We start from the raw sequence: 18,705 nt of genomic DNA, 5'->3' as shown, positions 1-18,705 counted from the left end.
CCTGTCTAGCCCAATGGCACTGTGAACCTGAGAATGCCATTTCAAAGCCAATTCAGTTCCATTTTTATCTGAGTAGAGTCCGTGTATGAAAAGGCATAACCTCACTGCATATTACAAACTTGCATGTACAAGCCATACCAACTCCATAATGTAAAGGCCAATCGTCGGTCTCATCCTTGCATAGATTCCCCACCTCATAGCAGCTTAGAGAGGTTTTTGCATTGTGTACCCACCTTATTGGGGGATATATTAGCAGGACAGACACCTCAGGTTGAAAGTGGGGGAATTGCGATAAAAAGTTATTTCATTTGAAAATGCCCATTGGTTCAAGGCTAAGATAACCAAGCCTGATGTATGACATTAGGTGTGGAGCAGTTAAAGAAGCAGCTTGGCAAAAGGGTTTTTGTTACACTCCTGCAAACCTCCAAGCCCTGCATTTTGCAAGGCCGAAGCGTCTGTTCAGCAGGCTCAGTTTTTGTAACCAGTCAGTCAGGGCCCTGTCCTCCCAAGACAGGCATAAAGAGGTGAGCAAGGCGGGGGCAGGTCTCCCAGGACTGAGAGCCAAGATGCTTTCCAATTTCTCCATCCTGCAGAGGAAAGCGTGTGTGTGAGTTACTCATGTGCCCCTGGGAGCAAGGGCCCCTGTTTACTAGCCAAATGTTTTGGGGGCTGTATGTGGGCTGAGAGTGTCTAAGCAGGCTAAGATGATTCTCCTGGCAAGCAAAGTGTTTGGCAGACCCACCTTCTCAAGGCAGTGCCATGATCAGGCAGAGGAGGACAGGCCCAGTCTTGCACAACGGCTGGTTGTGCAAAGAACAGGACGTGCCCCTCTGCCTTCCCTACCTCTGCCTTGTCAACGGCAAACTGATTTCTCTTTTGCAACCACATGCCAAGGCGGTGTTTGGTTTTCGAATCGGACTTGGGTCAACACAACATGTAAACGAAAGGTCCCTTTTCCGGCTTGCAGTGTGACATTTCCCTCCTTTGCATCGGCATCTGGAGCAGCTGTTGCTATAAAAGGAGCTGTGATCCTCTCCTGAGCTGACTGTGTCTCGCACACCAGCAGCACAGACTGCACGTACAACCTTCGCAGCTATCGAACAGACGGTGTAGCAGCCCAGAGCCATCTCCAGCCTCGCAGAGCCCCTTCTGGCGGATTTAGGGTAGTTGCGGCCCAATGTGCCAAGCCATATTGCTCCTCTGTGGCTTGCTCCGGAATCTGAGACCCGACAGGCTAGATCACAGGGCGTGGAGACGTCAAAAGGGACTCCTTAGGACTGTAGGGAGGCCTGAGGCAACGTACATTCAACTTGCAGGACTTGGGTCTGGAAGGTGAAACTAGATGTGCCCCAGCTTTTGTTTTTTACACTTGAGGGGGAAAGGGATTGTGAAATGTTTGGAATGGAAAGATACCGGTTTGCCTTCCACTGCTGCTCTGCCCCACATCCTGGAATAGCTTCTAAGCCATGCCCATATACCATTGCTATGATTTACTCACCCTTCCCCCTAAGGTCCCAGGGCAGGTTAGAACAATTAAAGCACAGTTCAAAACAGTATTAAAATCAGTTCAAAACAACTTACACAGGAATCAGGTGGCTCCTAAGAACGTACACCTCAAGCAGTAATTAGTTGTATCTTCATCATCCTCTAGGAGCTCTGCCAGATCCACCTCTGGCGGGAGGGACTTCCACAACTTAGGGGTCATAGAATCCTAGAGTTGGAAGAGACCACAAGGGCCATCGAGTCCAACCCCCTGCCAAGCAGGAAACACCATCAGAGCACTCCTGACATATGGTTGTCAAGCCTCTGCTTAAAGACCTCCAAAGGAGGAGACTCCACCACACTCCTTGGCAGCAAATTCCACTGTCGAACAGCTCTTACTGTCAGGAAGTTCTTCCTCATGTTTAGGTGGAATCTTCTTTCTTGTAGTTTGGATCCATCACCAGACCCAAACAATCCAGTGTGGTGTAGTACTTAAGAGTGTCAGGATTCAAATCCACACTTGGCTAGGAAGCTTGCTGGGTGACCTTGGACTGATCACTGCTGCTCAGGCTAGCAGGGTTGTTGGGGAAAATACAGGAGCAGAAGACCAGTTGCAGCGCCTTGCACTGCTTTGGAGAAGAAGGTGGGAGAATGAAATTAAATAATTGAGAGGGCACCCTCTGCTGATCTTAGCACCCCCAAAAGGGTCTGTAGGGAAGGGGAGAGTCTTTCCGGTATTTGGGGCATGGGTCATTTAATCTAACATGAGCACTTTACACTGGGCCTCGAAATGAACTGGCAGCCAGTGCAGCTGTTTTAAAATTGGAGTAAACCCATGCTTATTTTTTTTGCAGTAACCTTACTAAGTTGATGTCTTGCAAACGCTTTGCACTGTAATTCCCACCAGCCAGCCAGTCTGTATGCTACGAGTTGTAGTCCAAAATATCTGGAGGGCGCCAGTTTGGGGAAGGTTGTCTAGTCCGACGGTACTCCTGGCAGCGACACATTTGGGTCTCACAAAGAGATGAAACTTTGAGAGGAGTTGTCTGTGGAGCAGACTAAGAGGGCACCAGATCTAGGGGCTCCTAGTCTGTTTCCCAGTTGTAGAAGGTGCTTTGCACAGACGAAAGAGAAAAGAGCACCATGTTCTAACACCCTTTGTCCTGCAGATGGCACTGCAGCACTGCTCACAGGAACATTTCCCCATTTCTAGAAAAAAGTTAAGGCATTTGCAAAGGCGAAATGTTTATTATTATTATTATTATGTTTATGTTTATGTTTATATGCCACCTTTAATTTCCAAGTATCTCAAAATGGTGTACACAGTTCTGTTCCTCCCCATTTCATCTTCACAAGAACCTTGTGAGGTTATTTTCCAGGTGAAAATAAATTATCAGTGGTTGGGTTTCCTAGTGGTGCCTTTGACCCCAAGGCATGGGGGGGGGAGCCTTTTTGTGCAATCTCCCTACTGCAAGGCTCTGGTGGATAACCTTTTCTTTCACTCTGAGGGCCTTATTCCCTTCTGGGCAACTTTCTGGGGGTCCCATGCTAGGGGAGGGGGCCGAAGGAAAAACAGACAGAGCAATGAACACGAAGTTTACATTTGTGCAGTAGGATAGCTTCTACACACATCTCTGTTTGGCATCCAGGCGAACAGGCATTATCAGACTTCAATGATATTTTCCAGCCAGGCAAAAATTCTCAAGGTGGGTGCAGAACAGGCTCATTCAGGAAATAAGAATACATCTGTCCATAATAGTTAGCTGATTTCTGATTTTAACTTGCTAATCATATGTACAATTTGCTGTAAGCCACCCTGATGATTTTTTTTGGATGAGCAGTGGCATATAAATAATTTTATAGATAAAAATACGAATGCAGTATAATAAAACAAAGTTAAACCATGCCAAGTAAAAGAGCAATAAATCAGAATATAATCTTGGTACCAGCTAACACCAGGCCTGAGAGAAAAGGTTTGACCAGGCAACAGGAGCTCACAAGGGTTATAGCCACCCAAGACTCTGGGAGGAGGGCATTCTGCTGTCAGGGTGTGACTATGGAGAAGGAACAGAGGAAGTTGCCCAATACAGAGTCAGACCATTGATCCATCAGCATTGTCTACAGTGCACTGACCGGCCGCAGCTCGGCAGGGTTTTAGGCAGGAGCATTTCCAAGCCTTACCTGGAGAGCTCAGGGCGTGGACCTATGACCTTCTGCCTTCAAAGAGATCCCCCACCCACTGTGCTATGACCTGTCCCCTGGCCCACAAAGAGCACTCAAAACAACTTCGTAGGACTGGGTCCTCATCAAAGTGATCTTCCTGGTTTGGGGCCAAAATATCTGAAGGATTCCCTGCCTCCACATGTGCTTGCCTGTACTCTGATATCACCGCCAGAGCCCTTTTCTGATTACCCGTGCCATCTGAGCTCCAATGGGTGGTTACCAGGGAAAGGGTCTTTTTGGTGGTGGCCCCTGGATTTGGAAAAATCTCCCTGAACAGGCTCACCTGGCACCCACTCTGATGTCTTCCCAGTGCCAGGTGAGGGCTTCTTAAAACCTTTGTCGATCTGTTTAATTCTCTCTTTGCATGCATTATTTTCATGCTGCTTTAAGAGACATGCCGCACTGAATTTATGTTTACGCATTAGTCATTTCACTGCACTTTGAAATAATATATTGTTTAGGTACCCTGAACCAACTTGTTTGAAAGCTGGATCATAAACCTTAGCAACAAGCAGATAACTTGAGGGGTTACCCTATGAAACTGAGGAGCGATAGGCACAGAACAGACAGATTGTAAATAATATATCACACAAAAACCTTTTGTTAATTTAGCTGCGCAGCTGAAATTGGTCGTGTTTAGTTTGCAGCCCATTTTGTCTTTGTCTCTAAAGAGGGGTGCAGGCCCACAGAGGGGTGCATGCATGCAAACCTAGACAGTTGTGTAAGTGCCACTGAGCGATGTCACACAGAAGAGTTAGAAAGCAGAGACAAGGAGGGCAGAGGAGGAATCTGATACCCTGATTTGCAACACATAAGGATTAAGAGTAGGGGACAGATTTAGGATGTGGAAGAACACCTGCTGTGCCATTTTAGCAAAAAAAAAAAAAGCCACCCCTTCAGCACAGGAGGAGGTGCTTTCCAGGGAATTGGACTGATTTGCAGCCAAACTTCTGGAGCAGCAGGGCCAGATTAAGTTATTGAATGAGATGGTTCAGGTTCCATCCGTACAGCAGATGCAAGTCTGGGCACAGAAATGAGATCATTCCTGCTCTGGTTTTTCCCCCCTTAGGGAGTCAGAGGCTGTTGCAATAAATGCCTCCTCTTTGTGAGAAATTCCATAACAGAGGCAAAGAGCAACACTCAAGGCTTTTCAATCCACCTGCAGTTCTATGGAAAGCCTTACGGCGTATCACTCAGGCTATGTAAACATTAGTGGCTTAAAACGCAGCGCATTTAAAGTTGCATTTGCAAAATGTTATGCACACTGGAGAGCGGGACAGGGATGTCTTCACCTGATGCGCGTGACCTGTTTGGTTTCCCCAAACCTGCAACCCCGCCATACTCCTATTCACAAAGCTGTCATCTAGGCATGTAGAACAGCTGTCTCAAATGCACACACATCAGCTTAACTGCCAAGGGAACGTGGCTTACCTTTTCAACTCGGAGGCAAGCCAGTTTGAAGGAAAACATACCGTATTTTTTTCTCTATAACATGCACCAGACCATAACACCACGTAGTTTTTAGAGGAGGAAAACAAGAAAAAAAAATATTCTAAACAAAATAGTGGATATATGATTTTTGTGGTTCATGCTGTGGCCACAGACATGTGATCTGACAGTGAGTTTGGAGTAGCCCAATGCAAAAATCCTGAGGATCCATGTGGATCCATGCTTTGTAACCACAGAGGAGGGAAGGAAGGGGAACCATGGATCCTCTGCTCACGACTGCAGCAGATCCCCCCCGCCACCCGCAGGCATTCCCTCCATAACACGCACAGACATTTCCCCTTACTTTCTGCAAAAAATACGGTACCCAACAGGAGTATTCTTCAAGCAACTATAGGACTGATGTGGATTACGGATAATGTCACGCGAACTTGGCTTCAAACACCAGTGATTGGAACACACTGGAGACAGCGCAAGAGATAATGTGCACACAAGCCTAAAGCTGTGAAGTCTGGGATGTTTTTGTAAAAGCGAAATGGGCATGCTCCAATGGGAAGATCACCTGCACAAGCCTAATTAAAATGAATGAGAGCTGTGCGAGAGCACACTAGTCATTCTGTTCGAGTCCCCTTCATTTCAACCAGGACTGGAGAATGTCTGCTGCACTGCGCCGAAAGCTTTTAGTCATCGTGTCTGTAGAGTTCTTTGGAAATGCCTGGAATAAAATTGGCATTATGGGGCAAGATCTTCTAGATCAAGGATGGGTGACCTTTGACCCTTCCGGTGATGGAGGACCATAACCCCCACCATTCCTGGTAATTGGCTCTTCTGGGTGGGGCTGATGGGGGTCTTGACCACATCTAGAAGGCAAGAGGGTGGCGAATGGATGACTTTTTCAGTATAGGACTGTTCCCTGAGTTGGCCAGAGAGGCTGGTGTTCTTCAGGAATCATCACATGTGAACTGAGACTGACTACCTACCTACCTACCCACCTATCTATCTATCTATCTATCTATCTATCTATCTATCAACTCCCCCTCCCTAAAGACCTCCCCACCCCCAACTTGAAAACTATTCATGTTTGTGAGATGCAAATTGAAACAGGTATCTATGTTTATTTAGCAAGGCTGAGATATTTTCCAGGCTGCTACTGGATTGGAATTGTTTTTTTAAAAAAAAACTTTATTATTATTATTATTATTATTATTATATTGCTGTTTGCTGCCTTTAGGGTAGGGGGAGCACAGGATATAATGTATCAAATAAATAATATAGTGTTCCATGAAAAACAAACAGCCTCTAAGCAGTTTACCTAAAATACAGCAACATAAAATATCAATTTAAAAAATAGCGATTAAAAGCAAGACGTTAAAAACCGTAGATGTAATAAAATACACAGGGCAGGAAAGGTCATCCTGGGTGAATCGAAACTTTTGCGGTCTGACCGTTGGAGGCCGCCGTTTCACGCCTGGACGGAGAGCTCCAACAGCCCCTTTTAAGACGTGTCCCCAAACCCCTTAAGGTCTCCCTCAGCCTTTGAAATCTGGATCCAAAACCCAAAGAGCCGTTAGCTATCGGCTGCCAGGCAAAAACTTCCCCGTCGGCATCATCCTGGGGGGTGGGAGTGGGCGGGGGGCGAGTTGCCCCAAGTGCGCGTCTCGCTGGGGCCGGAGGATGCGGGGATGCAGGAACGGCTGGACCACTCCGGCCTGGCGCCGCCGCCTCCTCCTCCTCCGGGGCTCGCCCTTCGCCTGTCCCGACGGTCTGCGCAGTCATCGCCGCCTGTTACATAACCCGGGCAGTGACTTAATGAATGGGGGAGGTTTGCCACCCCCACCCGCTCCTTATGGGCACAAACTCACGTTAACCCCTTCCTTCCAGCTCTCCCCGGGCCGCCTCGGTGCGCCCTGGGCGCAGAAGAGAGGCGCAGAGAGACCCCTTGAGCCAACCCCTCTCCTTCCTCTCCCTGGCCCTCGACACCCCCACTTTCCGTGATCGGACCCCCCTCCCTTGCCCGCTCGCCCTGCGGCCCCCCACTTTCCCCTTTCCTTTGTTTTGCAGAGCCGAGGCTCCTTTAAGGGAGGCGGCGGAGGCGGAGCGAAGCGCGAAGGGAACAAGGCGACCCACGCTCCGGGCGACTTTGGCCAGCCGAGCCGGGCCGGGTGGCGCAGAGGCCGCGGCCGGGCGGGGAGGGCGACGCTCGGGCGCGCCGGGAAAGTGAGGAAGGGGCTGCTGGCAAAGGCGATCGCGGGGGAAAAGTTGATTTTTTAAAATTTGGGGATACTTTTTTGGGGGTAGGAAAGAGGCTGGTTTTTTTGCGGGGGGACTCTTAGAAGGGGAGCTTGGAGGAGGAAGGAGGGAGCTTTGCAGGCGTCAAGGTGGACTAGTGGAGAGGAGGGCCGGACGGAGCGCCCGGGGGGCCGGCTGGAACAGGAGGAGGTTGGGGAGACTTCGGGGCGCAGGTGACAGAGCAGGAGAGGGAGTTTGTGGGGCTGGAGAAGGTGACCATTCGGTGGGGTGAGCCGGCTCCCCCTTGAGCCATCCGGCGGCCGGAGGTGCGGGCCAGGCGAGGGCTTTGCTGCCAGCAGGAGGCGCTGGGACTGGGGCAGGGGGTCCAGGAGGCGTGGGGCTTGGCGGTGGGGGTCCAGGAGGAGGCTTTGGGGGCGGGGGTGCAGGAGGAAGTGCTGCGTTGTGGGGTTCAGGAGCAGAGTCAGGCCAGGGGGAGAGGAGAGCCCCTTGGGGGGTGGGCAGGGGGAGGCCCTTGGCTGGGGGGGCTTGGGGCTGAGCAGGAGGAGGGCGAGGAGTGGCTGCAGAGTGGGGTGGGGGAGAGGCGGGTGAGGACCCCCCAGGAGCCACCGGGGCAGGTGCAGTGGGCAGGCGAGAGGCGGCTGGCAAGGGGCGCTGGAGTGCAGGAGGGGTCAGCTGGCCAGCGGCCGGAGCGCTGTGGGGTGGAAGAGGAGCACCCGCCTTTGGGGGAGGTCTGGGAGGAGAAGGGGGAGCAGGAGGAGCTGCTTGGGGGTCCGCGTGGAGCAGGCTTGCTGGAGGAGCAAGGTCTGGGCCAGGCAGGCCAGGAGGAGGAAGGCCCGAGCCTGGGGGGCCGCCAGGAGCAGGAGGGGCGGGCCGGCTTGGGCCAGGAGGTGGGCCTGTGGGGCCAGCACCAGCCCCATGGCGAGCGGGATGTGAGCCCGGCGCCAGGCCTTGAGCCCTTGGGGCAGGAGGTCCGGCAGGCGGTGCAGCACTCGGCCTCGCAGGAAGGGGGCTTGGGCCAGGGGGTGCAGGAGGTGGGGGGGCTGAGGCGGGGGGTGCAGGAGCAGCGGCAGGAGCTGGGCGGCTTGGGCTGGGGGCTGCAAGAAGGGCAAGGGAACGTGGGCAGGCGGCAGCCCCTGCAGGGCTAGGAGGGTGCTGCCAAGGAAAGGGCCCCCCCTTCCCAGAAGATCCAGGCCAGCGGACCCCGAAAGCTCAATCAGCTCTCGGCTTTCCCTGCCCAAAGGACCCTGGATCTGCTGCAAAGGGGGCAGAATCCGTTCCCGTTGTGGCAGAGGCTGCTGAGAGGTCCTGCCTGAACAGGCACCGGTTGGGCTCGATGACCCTTGCCGTCGCCTTTTTCTCATCCGCAAGCCTCTTTGCGCAGCTTTCCCGGCTCGTTCCTGGCCTTCTGTGCATCCTTTCCGCTCCAAGTCCTGGAAGCTTTAACACTGTGTATTGCAAGCTGTTTGGTGTGCGTTTCCTCCTACTTCTGTATGGACTGAACTTACTGCAGGATCGTCTTCCCTGCGGAAACACAAATCCCTTCAAATTCCTAGAAGTTGCATGAAGTCTTAAGCCCTTGCAGTGCATCACCAACGCCTTGTTCGCCCCTCTGCTTGTATCTGGATTGCTCCATCAGCAGCCTCTTTCTCCGCCAGAGATCTTGGCTCTGCAAACTCCCAGCGGTGTGCCATGCAAAAGAGAGCAGGGGGGCCTCGCGATGGGCCGTAAACCTCAGCCTTGATGTTCAGCATCCCTGTGTGGTCCTGTGGATTGCCGCAGCTGCTCCTGATGTCCTCCTCACGTGGAGTTCTGCGCAGTGTGCGACTTGCCAGCCTGGCCATCTAACAGCTGCCTGTGTCTCTGCCTGTGTCTCTGGAAAGCCACAACAATGTTATCTCGCTGTTTGCCGGATTAACAGCTCTACCTGAGCAGCCGCCTTGGCAGTGTGCGGCCACGAGAGAGCGCATTGTCCCTGCCAGTGTGCAGCAGCCAAAGCAACCGAGAGAGGTTGTCTGCGTGTGTCAACAACACTCGCTCGGGCCTCCTGGCGTGTAAGATCAGCAGCGGCGGCAGCTGGCCAGCCCAGCAAAACAGCCCAGCCGGAGTGTGCACACTGCAATTTCTGGAATTTGTTCCTCTCTCTGCTGGAGAGCAGATGTGAGATCCCCATGGCAGGACAAGGAGATAAAGGGCCGCAAGCGAAGGCAGAGGCTTTGGTGGGTAAGTGAAATGCTGGTGGGGAGATTCGGGGGGGAGGGCCTAATAACCCACCCCCTGTTGTGTAGAGTTCCTTGTCTTGTGTGTTCAGGCAACAGGCAATCGCTCACTATACTCTGATCTGAAGGTTGTGTAGGTCAGATCGGACTGGCTGAAGCCATATCTAGAGCCTGTTGAGGAAGGAAGTCGGTTCCTGTGGGGTGCTTTTAAATGATATTTTATGAAATGTTGGCTCCACGGTTTGCAACACGAGCGCAAAAACTGCAGACCTTGTAAACCACTTGTAAAAGGAGGGTTTGGAAAGCTCTCTGAATTTCTGTGGATTATAACAGTACGGAAGAACATCTCATGCTAACAAATAATCTGCAAGGGGGGTGAACAGGCCCTGTATCTCCTCCTAACCCCCCCCCCAACCGCTTCTCTTCTCTCATAAACAGTTCTGTCTTGGAACGGATAATTGTACTGCTTTGTAGAGGCAGATTTGTGGTGTCCACAGAGGGTGTTGCATTGGGTAGCAGAAAGCGGACTGGGGGGCAAGTCATAGTCAGAAACAACTGAGGTGGGCACCAGGTTGGGGAAGGGGCATGAGGGTGGGCTTCTTCTGCGCAGGCTGGTAGATGAAGATGCTGGTTTCAGACCTGTCAAGAGCTGCACAAACCAGCCCCTGCAGAATTTGGCTTTTGGCATGAGCTTCCGTTTGAAACTGGAATGAGAAAAAAGTTGTTGGTCCCCATTACACACAATTTAACATCGGCAACATGTGGCTGCTTTGCTAAGAGAATTTGGCTGTCTCTGGTACAGGTTTCCTTTTCTTTATGGATCTTAGATTTGGGATGCACCAGTCGCAAGTACCCTGCCTATGTGGCATAAAATGCTGTGATTCGCCTGTTGCATTGGACTGGATAATCATTTGGGTGTCTTCCAAATCTGCAATTCTATGATTCTATGAAATGCTTGCAGATTTCCCCCTGAACAGCGTGTGGCTATACCGGTAGCTCCTTGCTCTGTAGCGAAGGAGGATTCCTGGGTACTGATAGCTCCGGAGCACTCAAGCAAGCGAGCCAAACCACAGGACCAAACTAGGCGTGATTGCTCTCCACCTGCTTTCCCTGTTCTCCTCTCCAGCCAGGGCAGTTTGCCTCCTTCTCCCAGGCTCCCTTTCCAGTATGAAAACCAGAGACTTCTCTCCCTACTTCATGCGTGAACAGGGATGGAGTTTGAAGAAGCAATGGTGGGCTGCCTTGTCCTGTGTTTGACTGGGCAAATTGAATCGAGAGGCCCGTTTCAACTCTTGCAATTTGGAGGTGATCTCAAGATTTCATAGAATTGTAGAGTTGGAAGGAAATGCAGGAATCTCAACTAAAGCACCCCAGTCTTTGCCTCTCTTTTATTTTTTCGAGAGGGAGAGAGAGTTGCCTGAACTGTATTTGCACAAAACCCCTGTCAACTGGCAGTCGATAAAGGGCAATAGGTCTCTTCTTCCTGTGGATTTTGGACTTTGGCATAAGCTTCAGGTTGAAATTAAAAAGGGAGAAAAGTCAAGTGGTTAGTCCTCATTGTTTTGTGCAATTAAAATAACAACAAGAGCAGGTGGCTGCTTCGCTAGGAGTCGAGAATTTTGTTGTCCCTGGTACAGATTTTATTTGGGTTTTCTTTAAGCGTCTTAGATTTGGGGTGTCCCAGGCCCAGTCACCCTGCTCTTGTGACTTCCGATGTAGCCTGTCAGGGTCCTGCCTGTGGGGAGGTCAGTTCTGTGATGGCTCTTGCAGTGAGCGAAGGTGGGAGCTGGCGCGAGCTCTTCAGAGCCGCTATGCCCTTGTAAATGGCTTGGCAGTCATGCTGCCTTCCTGAGAGTTCAGTTGTGGGATGGATTAAATTCCTGCATTTAGCTCCCAGGTTGACCCAGCTGCCTGGCCTCTTGAGCTGCCTTGTGCCCTTGGTGGAAAGGGCAGAGGGAGGATTAGGACCTGTGGCTTGGGGAATAGATTCAGAGAACTTGGGAGGGACCCCGAGGGACATCTAGACCAACCCCCTGTAATACAGGAATCACAGCTGAAGGATCCCTGGCAGACTGCCACCCAGTCTCTGGTTAAAACCCCCCGAGGAAGGACAGGCCAGTCTGTTCCTCTACTGAGGAGCTCTTAACTGTCAGAAAGTTCTGAAGTAGCGCATGAACACGAAAGCTCATACCAATAACAAGCTTAGTTGGTCTCTAAGGTGACCCATGTTTGTGGTGCTGTGGGTTAAACCACAGAGCCTAGAGCTTGCCGATCAGAAGGTCGGCGGTTCGAATCCCCATGACGGAGTGAGCTCCCATTGCTTGGTCCCTGCTCCTGCCAACCTAGCAGTTCGAAAGCACTTCAAAGTGCAAGTAGATAAATAGGTACCGCTCCGGCGGGAAGGTAAACGGCGTTTCCGTGCACTGCTCTGGTTTGCCAGAAGCAGCTTAGTCATGCTGGCCACATGACCTGGAAGCTGTACGCCGGCTCCCTCGGCCAGTAAAGCGAGATAAGCGCCGCAACCCCAGAGTCATCTGCAACTGGACCTAATGGTCAGGGGTCCCTTTTCCTTTACCTTTAAGGTGCTACTGGAAGGAATTTTTTTATTTTGTCAGAAAGTTCTTCCTGATGTTTAGTCTGTATCTCCTTTCTTGCAACTTGAAGCCATGGGTTCGAGTCCTACCCTCCAGAGCAGGAGAAAACAAGCTTCCTCCCTCCTCCATGTGACAGCCCTCAAGATATTTGAAGATGTCTATCGTATCTCCTCTCAGTCTCCTCTTTTCCAGGCTAAACATACCCAGCTCCTTCAACCACTCCTCATCAGGCTTGGTTTCCAGGCCCTTGATCATCTCGGTCTCCCTCCTCTGCCCACCTTCCAGCTTGTCAACATCCTTCTTAAATTGTGGTGCCCAGAATTGGACACAGTATTCCAGGTGTGGTCTGACCAAGGCAGGATAGAGCAGTACTGTTACTTCCCTTGATCTGGACATTAGTCTTCTGTTGATGCAGCCTAGAATAGCATTAGACTTTTTTGCTGCCGCATCACACTGTTGACTCACGTTAAGCTTGTGGTCCACCAAGACCTCTAGATCCTTTTCACACGTTCTTCTGTCTCCCATCCTATACAGTCATACCTCGGGTTACAGACACTTCGGGTTGCGCGATTTCGGGTTGCGCATCATGCCGAACCCGGAAGTACCAGAATGGGTTACTTCCGGGTTTCGGCAGTCGCGCATGCGCAGAAACGCGAATCGCAATCCACACGTGCGCAGATGCGGCGCTGCGGGTTGAGGACGTGCTTCCTGCATGGATCACGTTCACAACCCGAGTGTCCACTGCATTTGTGCACCTGGTTCTTCCTGTCTAAGTACAGAACCTGACATGTGTCTCTATTTAAATCCATTTTGTTACATGTGGCCCAATTCTGCAATCGATTAAGGTCATCCTGATCCTATTTTCTCAGGTATTAATTAGCCAGCCCTCCCAGTTTGGTGTCATCTGCAAATCGGATGGGTTTCCCCTGAATTCCTTCAGTTATATAACAATGTCGAACAACACCCCGCAGCACCCCACTTGTCACTTTCTCCCCAGGGTGATGAAGACCCCTTGCTGAGCACGGTTTCGAATGGTCAGCCAGCTACAAATCCTCCTAACAGAAACATTGCCTAGCCTGAATTTTACCAGCCTCCCAGCCAAAATATCAGGGGGGGGGGGGGCTTTGTTGCATGGCTTGGTTTCCAGAAAGGTTTGCTAGTTTGTGCTGGAATTCCACCCGTGAAATAGTGTGGGAATGTTCAGGGATGCAGGAGAGGATATATTGTCTGATTATAGCCTTTCCAACTTGTGTAAACAAGTTAGCAGAGTAACATTCCCCTTTTTAAACTCACAGCAGATGCGTTTGCTCAGGCTCACTAAAGCCTCTATAATAACTGTTCTGGTATTTCCCCCTTATTCCCTCATAAAAGATAAGACACGACACAGTCTTCTATAAAAGTATAAAAAGGTTTACTCACACATCATTCTGTTCACAATAGGATCCCAGAAGGCAGACTTAGCTTAGAAAAGTAACATACACCTGGAAACTATCTCATAAAGAGACAGTCCCTTTGGCTGGAGGCCAAGAGAGCATCTTTGGCTAAGCAGATGTTGCTTCTTTGATTCATGTAGTCAAAGAGAGAGAGATGGCTGCCCTGCCCTGTGCTTTTGTCGTTACCTGCACAGGTGAGGCCACACCCACCTCTAGTCACATGCAGAGGAAGTCTGTCCCAGCCCAGAAGGAAACAGGAAGTTGACCTGCTGGCTGGACAAACATTCCTCCCCATGTGTAAACATGTTCACTCTAGGAATGTTGTACTTGACTGCTCTAGTGTTTCACATCCCACAGTGAGAAGCCTGGAAGCGCCTCTCCTTCCTCGGAGGTTTTTAAGCAGAGCTCGGATGGCCACCTGCCATGAGCTGAGATTCCTTGCATTGCAGGGGGGTTGGGATGGATGACCTTTGGGGATCCCTTCACAGCTTACAACTCTATGATTCCAAGCCTGCTTTTCTTCCCCCCACAGCAATGTGCTTTGGCCTCGCACAAGCCCACATCCCGCCCAACGTGGCGCCACTGGAACATGTTGTGTGGGGAGGGGGACACATGGTTCCTGTTGATCAGAGCCCTTCTGTTCTCCTGGGTCTCCAGATGTTGTGCAGATGGTGCCCCAAAGCATTTCCTCTCCATTCTCTTTTCTTTTCCTCCCTTTGTTTCCCCTTCCGTGCTCTGGGCCACATCCAGTCTGGCGGTCGGAGGCGGCTGTGCCTGAGAAAGTGCTGAGCGACTTTGCTGAGCCTCCAAAGAGAGAGCCAGATTGCTGGCAGGGGAGCTTCTCATTTCGGGGGTCCAGAAATGGCACAAAGTGGGAGGTTTTTTTGGGTGCCGTTCTGCCAAGGAAAAGTGCAATGCAGGAGGAGCAGTCAGGACAGAGGATCACAACTATCGTATTTTTCGCTCTATAGGATGCACCGCACCATAGGAGGGGGAGAACAGGAAAAAAAAAATTCTCCCCCTCTCTGCTCAGCGAAGAAACAGAGCCCCTTCCATTTCTCCTCCCGCTTCGCTGAAGGGGCGCTGCGCAGAGAGGGAAAACTGTGCAGCGCCTCTCCAGCGAAGCAAAGTGTGGAGAGCAAGAGGGAACGGTGTGCACCGACCCCTCTCGCTCTCCAGGCTTCAGGCGGCTATCCGCAAGCCTTCGGAGCACAGCGGGAACTCCTACTGTGCTCCGAAGGCTTCGGATAGCTGCGCTCCAGGTTCCCGCTGCGCTTCAGGCTTCAGCGAAAAGCAACTCGAAGCCTCCGGAGCGCGGGGGGAGCTCTCCGTCTGCGCTTTGGAGGCTTCGCGTTGCTTTCGCTGCAGCCAAGGAGCCTGCATTCGCTCCATAAGACACACACACATTTCCCCTTCATTTTTGAAGGGAAGAAAGTGCGTCTTATAGAGCGAAAAATACGGTAAGCCCTGCAAAACCAGAACTTGCCCATTGGTGTTCGACAAAAGATTGTGGGGTGGATTGTGATCTGTGCAAAACCGTGCCATTTGCTGCCCTCGGCGTAATTCCCGAAGGCCTTGCAAGAATGTAAGAAGTGCCTTTTGGATCAGGCCATTGGCCCACCGAATAGGGCTAGGAATGACAATAATAATAATAATAATAATGATGATGATGATGATGATGATGTAGAATTTGTACCCTGCCCAAGGAGGCCAGGGCAGCAGGAATGGAAAGGCTCTTTTCCAACGGCGCTAGAGAGCCGCGGTTCGTTGGAGGGGACCAACCAGATGTTGCCCTCCAGATGTAGATGGGCATCAGCCAGGCTGGCCAATGGTGAAGGGCGATGGGAGCTGCAGCTGAACAACATCTTGGGGGCACCAGGTTGGGAAGGCTGGTGCAGATGATATTGGGGCAGGTGTTTGAGCTGCGCTCTGTTTTGTGACTCCTAACACATTATCTTGAAATTAATGTTATTATTTATTCAATTTATATACCGCCCTTTATCCAAAGATCCCAGGGCGTTGTACAACATTACGAACATACAGTGGTACCTCGGGTTACATACGCTTCAGGTTACAGACTCCGCTAACCCAGAAATAGTACCTCGGGTTAAGAACTTTGCTTCAGGATAAGAACAGAAATCATGCTCTGGTGGCGTATCGGGGAGAGTTGCTCTTGTGCTGGGGGTCCTGCTTGTGAGTTTTCTATTACAGTGGTACCTCAGGTTACAGACGCTTCAGGTTACAGACTCCGCTAACCCAGAAATAGTACCTCTTTGCTTCAGGATGAGAACAGAAATTGCGAGGTGACAGCAGGAGGCCCCATTAGCTAAAGTGGTGCTTCAGGTTAAGAACAGTTTCGGGTTAAGAACGGACCTCCGGAACGAATTAAATACTTAACCTGAGGTACCACTGTATTACAGAGCATAGATAATAAAAATGTAATAAAAAGCATAGTAGCGGACAGAATAATAAAGGAACCATAATAACAGCCCCACCCCCCAGCTTTAACAGCCATAGATTATTCAGTAGCCAAAGGCCTGGGTAAAGAGGAATGTTTTTGCCTGGCACCTAAAGTCATGTAGTGATGGCACCAGGCAAGCGTCTCTGGGGAGAGCATTCCACAGTCAGGGAGCCACCACTGAAAAGGCCCCGTTCTCTGAAACTCTCTGGGATGGGGGTCATTGAGAAGATAACAAGCGCAGGGTCTGAGTCGGTTCATATGGGGAGGGGCAGTCCTTAAGGTATAGTATTGAGATCCTGAGCCGTGTTGCATTTTATTCCCTATGATGCTGTGAGCCACTCATTGTTCATCTGTGGAAAGGGGCACAAATGGAAGCTAGAAGAATTACCGACGAAAGAAGAATAGCAGATGAAATTGATGGACTATGCAGAACTGGATAAATTATCAGGAAGGATTCGAAACCTGCGGGACCAGATTCTTATAAGACTGGAGTAAATTTATTAACTACAGTGGTGCCTCGCAAGACGAAAATAATCCGTTCCGCGAGTCTCTTCATCTAGCGGTTTTTTGGTCTTGCAAAGCAACCCTATTAGCGGATTAGCGGATAAGCGGATTAGCGCTATTAGCGGTTTAGCGGCTATTAAAAGCTTAGCTGATTAGCGGCTAAAAGGCTATTAGCGGCTTAGCGGCTTAGAAAAAGGGGGGGGAGTGAAAAAAATCGCAAGACTCGCAAGACGTTTTCGTCTTGCGAAGCAAGCCCATAGGGAAATTCGTCTTGCGAAGCGCATCGAAAAACGGAAAACCCTTTCGTCTAGCGGGTTTTTCGTCTTGCGAGGCATTCGTCTTGCAGGGCACCACTGTATTTGATAAACAATTGTAATGAACAGATAACGCTAGTAAGACTGCAAGAAGTTCTGTAAGGAGGACTATTTGAAATATTGCAAGAAAGACTATGAGGAGGATTATTAGTTACAGTGGTACCACGGGTTAAGTACTTAATTTGTTCCAGAGGTCCGTTCTTAACCTGAAACTGTTCTTAACCTGAAGCACCACTTTAGCTAATGGGGCCTCCCGCTGCTGCCGCACCACCGGAGCATGATTTCTGTTCTCATCCTGAAGCAAAGTTCTTAACCCGAGGTAATAGTTCTGGGTTAGCAGAGTCTGTAACCTGAAGCGTATGTAACCCGAGGTACCACTTTAATGATAATTAAGAGTACCAGAGAAATTAAGAAATGCAGAATAAGTGATAAAGAACGGAAAATCATCAGAGGTGTTGACGGAAGTCCAAAATATTGTATAAGATAAGAGGTTATGTTGTATGATTGTTGGAAATGATATGTTAAAAAAAACCTAATAAAAATGTGTGTGTGTGTGTGTGTGTGTGTGTAGCTATATACAGTGGTACCTCGGGTTACAAACGCTTCAGGTTACATACGTGTAATGAGTATGGGTTGCTCGTGCGTAAGTTGCCGCCTCTCCTGGCTATGTTGCCTGGTTAAACCTTTCTGTCTGGACAGCCCTTCACTTCGTGGCTGCCTCAGTCGCTAGCAGAATCCGTCAGTGGGCGTTTTTAAACCTTTTCCAACATAAAAGTTGTTTGACACCAAGTCTCCTCCTACTCTCCCTGCGCGGAGGTCTTCTGCGCAGGGTGGGCGTGGGTAGCGGAGGACCCGTGCTCTCCCCGCTGGTCTCCGGTGAAGAGTCCTGGAGCCCTCTCGCCGATTCCCCCATCTGCCCCCCTTTATCCCTGGTGTTGCGCTGATTTGCCTCCCCATCTGCGGAGCTGCCTCTCTCCCTGCTGGGTCCTTCTCCAGCATCATTTGAGAGCCTTCCCTCCGCCTCTGGCTCCGATGTCAGTTCCCTGACAATACGCTTCAGGTTACAGACTCCGCTAACCCAGTTTCAGGTTAAGAACAGACCTCCGGAACAAATTAAGTTCTCAACCCGAGGAACCACTGTATAAGAATTCTTGATGGCACTCTGAGTTAGCCTTCCCCAACCTGGTGCCCTGCCCCTGCTCCTGTGCCACATCTGCTGTCCTCCCTGACCCATTGGCCAGGTTGGCTACTGGGGCTGATGGGTTTGGCAGCCCCAACATCTAGAGGGCACCCCGAGGCCTGGGAAGGCTGAGCCCCCGCTGGAAAGCTGGCACCCGAGCCTTATCTTCGGCTGAGCCCATTCTGTCCAGGCTTTGGGCAGGGCCCCGCCTTGCCCGGATGCCTCGAAAAGAAACAATCAGCGAGGGAGGAAAAGGCCCTGACGATAACGGCATTTGGTTGTTCTGTCCTGTTCCGCTAATCGCTCTCTCCCACTCTCTGCTGATAACCAAAGTTGCAGGAGGCAGTGGGGGGGGGGTTAGGGTTATCTGGGGCATTGGCTGTGCTGGGGGAAGGGGATTTGGGGAAGAGTCGTGGCTCACCGGCAGAAAGTCCCAGGTTCAGATCAGGGTTAGAAATCAGCCAGCTGCGTTTTGTGACTGGCACAGATCCAGTTGCGGCCGCATGGAAATCTCCGGGTGCTGGGTTGGCAACTGGGGAAAGCAAAAAGAGATGGAGCTGGAATATTTCCCTTGAAGCTTGAGTTTGGATTGTTTTATTTGA

At 50.8% G+C, this 18,705-nt stretch overlaps 1 protein-coding gene and 1 long non-coding RNA gene across 5 annotated transcripts in view; one reads left to right on the top strand and one right to left on the bottom strand.

The window, feature by feature from the left end:
• The window catches only part of LOC310707565, a 143,064-nt gene that overhangs the window by 69,548 nt on the left and 54,811 nt on the right, over window positions 1-18,705 (bottom strand). The gene's annotated exons all lie outside the window — the stretch shown is intronic.
• The window catches only part of TNK2 (tyrosine kinase non receptor 2), a 106,654-nt gene continuing 96,592 nt past the window's right edge, over window positions 8,644-18,705 (top strand). Inside the window, exon 1 of one of the 4 annotated variants that reach the window (XM_083503952.1) lies at window positions 8,644-9,617. The gene's annotated coding sequence lies outside the window, so the exon portion shown is untranslated. Of the gene's footprint in view, window positions 9,622-18,705 lie in introns of all 4 variants that reach the window. The other 3 variants (XM_083503951.1, XM_083503956.1, XM_083503955.1) reach the window with 3 other exon arrangements.

The sequence above is a fragment of the Podarcis liolepis genome, assembly GCF_965112155.1.
Source record: "Podarcis liolepis genome assembly, chromosome: 5".
Lineage (NCBI taxonomy): Eukaryota > Metazoa > Chordata > Lepidosauria > Squamata > Lacertidae > Podarcis > Podarcis liolepis.
This window is presented reverse-complemented; position numbering and strand designations above follow the sequence as displayed.